The sequence below is a fragment of the Chamaea fasciata genome, unplaced genomic scaffold, assembly GCF_029207755.1.
Source record: "Chamaea fasciata isolate MVZ Bird 193981 ecotype frontalis unplaced genomic scaffold, bChaFas1.0.hap1 SCAF_13, whole genome shotgun sequence".
NCBI classification, from domain to species: domain Eukaryota; kingdom Metazoa; phylum Chordata; class Aves; order Passeriformes; family Sylviidae; genus Chamaea; species Chamaea fasciata.
In genome coordinates, this window is record NW_027094098.1 from 6,350,544 (window position 1) to 6,355,872 (window position 5,329).

The following is a 5,329-nucleotide window of genomic DNA, read 5'->3' on the forward strand; positions in this document are numbered from 1 at the left end:
GACTGGCTGGCACCAGGTCATAAGCTCATGGTGACATTCATGCAGAGCCAACAGCATCTCGGGCAGCAGCAGAGTGTGCAGAGCCATGTCCCAGCCCAGCAGGATGGTGGATCCCAGCCCTGCCCAGGAGCTGTTGCACCCTGCAGCAGCTGTGGGTGTACACAGAGAAATGCCACATCCACATGGATGTCCATGCACCCATGCAGTCCAGTCAGACCCGAAAATAGGTTGGTTTAAAAAATGCATCACTTTGAAGTTATGTAAATGAAAGGCAGCAGCAAACAGAGCATGCTGGCAAAAGGGTTTCCAATTTTTTTTTTTTCCTTCTCACCAGCTTCCTCCGGTTAAAATTGGGTTGCAATTCATTAATAAAGGAACAGTTGTACTGAATAAGCTCCCGTGCTTAAATCAGGACAGAGAAGCGTAATTAACCCAGCTCCAGTCTGATGTGATGGAAGAGGAAAATGCTCTTCTGTTTTGGTCCCTTCTCTTAAAAGCCCGCTGCGTTCTCCCGGCCTCTTGGGAATGGAACTGAGCTTCTTATTTAAAAATGAAGCTCGCAGCCTGACAGAGCAGGTTCATGTATATATATATAAAAGCTGTCATGATGATATTTTATTCATACCCCTCTTCCCCTTCCCTTTGCTTGGAAAATCCAGGAGCAGCCAGCAGGCAGTGTGGAGAGAGAGAAAGCAAGAATCCCCTTTTAAAAGTAAATTACAGATGCAAGTCACATTAGTTGAAGCCCCACGAGGCGGCAGATTCCTGAGTACCAGGGCTGGCCCCGGCGGCTTGGCCAGCCCAGAGCAGGCACAGCAGCTTCCCACCCCGAACACCACCCGTGAGAGAGCAGGAGGGGACAGGCGGGGGGGTGGCATCAGTGGTACACCACTGATTTGTACAAGGTGAAAATTTGTCCTCACTCCTCTAAACGGAGCTACCACCTAAATTATAGCCTAATTAAGGGTCACAAAGGGCTCCTGCTGGCAGGTCCGATAGGTGGGATTCGGCCGGTTGTCCTGGGCTCAAGGTGAGGGGATTCCTTCTCCGCCATTATTTCTGGGACTGAATTTCCACCTTTCCCCACAGCAGTTTGTCTGGATGAGCCAGACGCTGTCCAGCCACTGTCGAACTGGCACGTGGCTCTGCATGTTGATGGAGCATCCCTGCGGCTCGGCTCTGCCTGGCCACGCTCCCCCCCTTCCCCCACTGCCGCTTCCTCACCTGCTGTAAAAATAGCTGGCTGATCGCATGGGAAGGCAAACTGTATTTTGGGGGGATCTTTGGGTGGGGAAGAGCTGTCCACAACAAAGGGTGTTGGATTTCCCGTGCAGGGGAAGGAGTCTGGTGAGGCAGAGCAGGACAGAGCGGTCTATTGAAACTGGGAGTGCTGCAGGACTGCTTGATGTGAGATACAGATGCTGAATTCCACACGGGACCAGCCGCAGACCCATCACAGACCTTCTCCTCTGCCCCTGCTGAAGCTGCGCTGTGACACCTGTCCCTGTGGTGAGGTGAATGCCCAGAGGGATGCATCCATTCAGCACCAGTGCTGTGGGAACACCCCCACAGAAGCAGCCCTGAGATGGGGACATGCAGAAGGACCTCTGCAATGGGGAGGTGTAGCAGTACCCCTGTGCTATAGGGCTGCCCAATTACCACTGAGGATGGAGCTGGAGCAGGGGTGGCATTGCTCCAGGACACCACATCCCCCACTCCATCAGGGATCTTCCTGGGAACCTTCTCCATATTTCTTCTGCTTCGCTCCCAATGCCTGCCCATGTCCACCCCTTGCAGTTCTACCCCATGGGATTTTGAGGCTTCAATAGTCTTATTAAAACTACCAGGTTGGTCCCAGAGCGCAGGGATGCTGGACCTGCCATGAACCCATCATACACCCCACGAGTGACTGGGCTGGCACCGCTGGGTTCTGGCGTGGAGGGAACAGGGGCATTGCCAGAGTTCATCCTGCCCTGCCACACACCAGCACGCCTGGAAATCCTTGGAGGGGCAAACTGAATCCCTGGGGGTGAAGGAGATGTGGGTGATGCCAGACAGCCCTTTTGTAGCAGAGATGTTTCTGATGAGGGGGAAAAAAAAGAAAAATCAGTGTTTGTTTCTTTCTGAGAAGATTGCTCTCTGCGCACTCCTTGTATTTAGTTATTATTAAAGGGTTGTTTTGCTGTCAGTGAAAGCCTGCAATTACGGGCTCTCTCTCTTTTTCCTGGCTGTCACTATTCCCCACGAAAGCATTGCCCACAATTTTAGCATTTCTGCATTTCAATGTAAAGAAAAAGAAATTGAGATTTGGGCTGACACTTTCCATGTGCACATGGCTGGTTTCAAACTCCTCTGATTGTCCCCCTGCCAAGAAACATGATTTTGGGGGCTAAGACCAGAGCAGAATGCTGTGCACTAGCAGAGGCTCTTTGATCTTTACCCCCTTGCTTGTTCAACCCATATCCAGGCAAAAAGCTTGCAGGAGTCCTACCAATGCCAATGCTGCAGTCAGGAAGCCAACACCACCTCACACCCTGCTCCCATAAGTGTGCTGTGCAGAAAAAAATATACTATTTTCACTGAAGATCCTTATAAATTTCCCCTGATCAAATAGTTCATGGCTGATGACTGGAAACTTGGTGCCCTGTATCTGTCTGTACCAGCTCCACATTGTGCCTGCCACACCATAAATCCCTTCCCTGACCTCATGAAACACGGGATATCCCCAGCCACAACCAGCATCCATGTGGAGCCAGGGATGCAGCAGATGGGGCAGACTTGGCTCTGCTGGACCCCAAATCCTCAACATTCCTAGAGGAATTCCCCCAAAGTTCATGGGGAGGCTTCTCTCTCTGAACCCTCCTCCCTGGCTGTATCACCACTAATCTAATGTGGCTAATTTTAAACGAAGCTGCCCTCCCTTGACATGCATCTCCCCGTGGCATTGAAATTAAATGTAGGCTGTAATTTGGCATTTGAGAAGCGAAAGGGATGGTGGCCCTAAGGGAAAAGATAACAGCTTGGCTGTTTGTGTTAAATAGCTGTCTGCGAGCTTCAAACTGCAGCCAGGGATTCAGCTCACTGCGGGCAGGCTGCCAGCCCCCGGCCTCCTTTTTGGCTACAGCTCCTTCACAGCAGGAAGCTCAGAGGGGGGATCTGAGCCCCGACCCCCCCACTGCATCTCACAGGGCATCTGCTTGTTCCCCACCCTCCGCGGCTTCTGCTAAAACTGTCTGGCAGGCTCCTTGCTCCAGCCCCAGGGGCCACGGCCACCAGGAAAGCACCAGAGATGGATGCTCAGCCACGGGGAAGGAGAAGTGCAGTCCTTTGGGGCATTCTGAACCTGGCATGGGGCAACACAGTCTGGCAGGGGCATCCCAATTCCATGCTGCACCTTGCGAGGTGGTGGCAGCCCATCAGGGACATCCCTGCCAAGTGCTGCACCAGTGTGGATTTGCAGCTGGTGGTGCTGGGATTTGGCCTCAGCACGGCACAGAGGTCTCTAGATTGGCTCCAGACCCCAGCTCTCCTTGCAGGGGAAAGCTGTCTGCCACCTGAGGACTTTGCTTTAAATAACAGTTTGCTTCACTCGAATCCAATGTTTCTCTTGGCCTGAAACAAAAATTAATTTTAATTTCAAGCTCACTTTTTTTAATGTTTTAATGGATGCTGTTAATAAAAGGGAGACTTTGAGATCGCAATTTCCAGCAGCAGAACATGCCTGTTTTGGGGGCAGTTTGTTTTAAACTGGAAAAATTTGCTAAGGCAGTGGGACTTTGCCTGGGCTCCTAGGTTCCTCCCAGTCACCTGTGCAGGGGACACTGGGGCAGGCAGGGGATGGAAGAGGCAGATGTCCCCGTGGCTGGGGCCAGCTGCAACCCAGGCATGGGCCTCCCCGATGGGATGGTTACCTGGTGCACCCCACAGCCCTTCTCCTTCCCAGCCCGCCCACCTCCATCCCTCTGCCCTCCTCCTTGCCCGCACCCAGTTACCATTTCCCAGGAGCTGCTCATCCCTCCCAGCCCTTTGTACCGCTTGTCTCCATCCTCCCCTTTGTTTAGCATTTTAATTATTTTAATTACCTTGTTTGCCAGCTTATCGCGGCGCTCAAACCCATCTGTGTGCGCGCAAGCAGACACAGACTTTTATCTGCAGCCCGCCGTCAGCCCCATTAGCATTTTTTACTCCGGCTTTGGAGGAGGAAAGAAGAAATTAGCATTTCTGACTGGGCCGGTGGGGCTGGCATGGTCGTTCCTCGCCTCGCAGGGTCACTTCATTCTTCCCAGAAGAATGGGACTAATTTATCTCTCCCCCCTCCTTGTATCCATTTCAAATGAGAGATTAATATAATGACAAACATAAAGCCCAAGTGGGGGCGATGCCTGAACCCTGCCATGGGGTTTTCCCTCTCCAGGGAGGCAGGCAGTGGTGTTCAGGTGAGGTGGATGCTGTCCCCAGGGAGCATCCTTGGGTCACCAGGAGCAAGGTGTCTTTAGGAAAAAGCTTCTTTCTGTTGAATTTGGATGCTAAAATGCTGCTTGGTGGAGACAGGGGTCAAAGGCAGGGATGCTGGACCCAGCTGTGAGTGGGAGGGGATGGGGACATGGCTGGGGGCTTCAGGCTGTGGTTAAAACAGCAATGCTGCTGCAGTGGCAGGTGCTTTCCATGTGGGCTGCATGGCTTGGAGCCCCCCACTTTCCTTTAGGGACAAATGAGAGATTTCACTGCTGGAAACCCTCTCCCAGCATCCTCTTAGCACTACTTAAATGCCTCTCCCAAAGAGCCCAACCACCAATAAATCTGGATCAGCTCACCTTCAAACGCACTTCAGTGCCCTATTTTCTCTGCACAACAACAAATTACCAGCCCCAGTTTTGGGAACGACTGCCAGTCCCCCCAGCAGGGCTCCCCTGAGTGACCCCAGACCCCTTTTTACTGCATTAAAGCATTGCTGTAATCCTGCTATGAGCTGCACCTGGAGGCCTGCCCATGGAGAGGGGGGTGTAGTGAGGGCAAGGCTGGGTGAGCAGTGGTCCCCTATGGAAAGCTGGGTTGCCAGGGGTGATCATGGATACCCAGCTGTGCCATGGTGTGAGCCAGCTGAGCAGGGAAAACATCCCATGGAGTTGAGCTGGGCAGCCAGGAGCTCCACATCAGACAGGACATTGGTAGGGACAGGACACCTCATGGAGAAAAGAGCACCCCATGGAGACAAGATGTTCCATGGAAACAGAAACCCTTTTGGAGAGAGGAGATGTATCCAGATCAGGATAACCCTTGGGGACAGGATGTTCCTTAGACACGGGACCTCAATTTAGGACAGGGTGTT

General features: G+C 52.5%; 1 long non-coding RNA gene across 1 annotated transcript; it reads right to left on the reverse strand.

Annotated features, from left to right (window-relative positions):
- Positions 1 to 2,769: 2,769 nt before the first annotated feature.
- On the reverse strand, positions 2,770 to 4,898 carry LOC136296554 (uncharacterized). The gene is made up of 3 exons (XR_010722955.1): positions 4,815 to 4,898; positions 4,083 to 4,190; positions 2,770 to 3,612 (listed from the first exon to the last, which is right to left on the reverse strand). It is a non-coding gene; the product is annotated as an uncharacterized lncRNA (long non-coding RNA).
- Between the last annotated feature and the right edge of the window lie 431 nt (positions 4,899 to 5,329).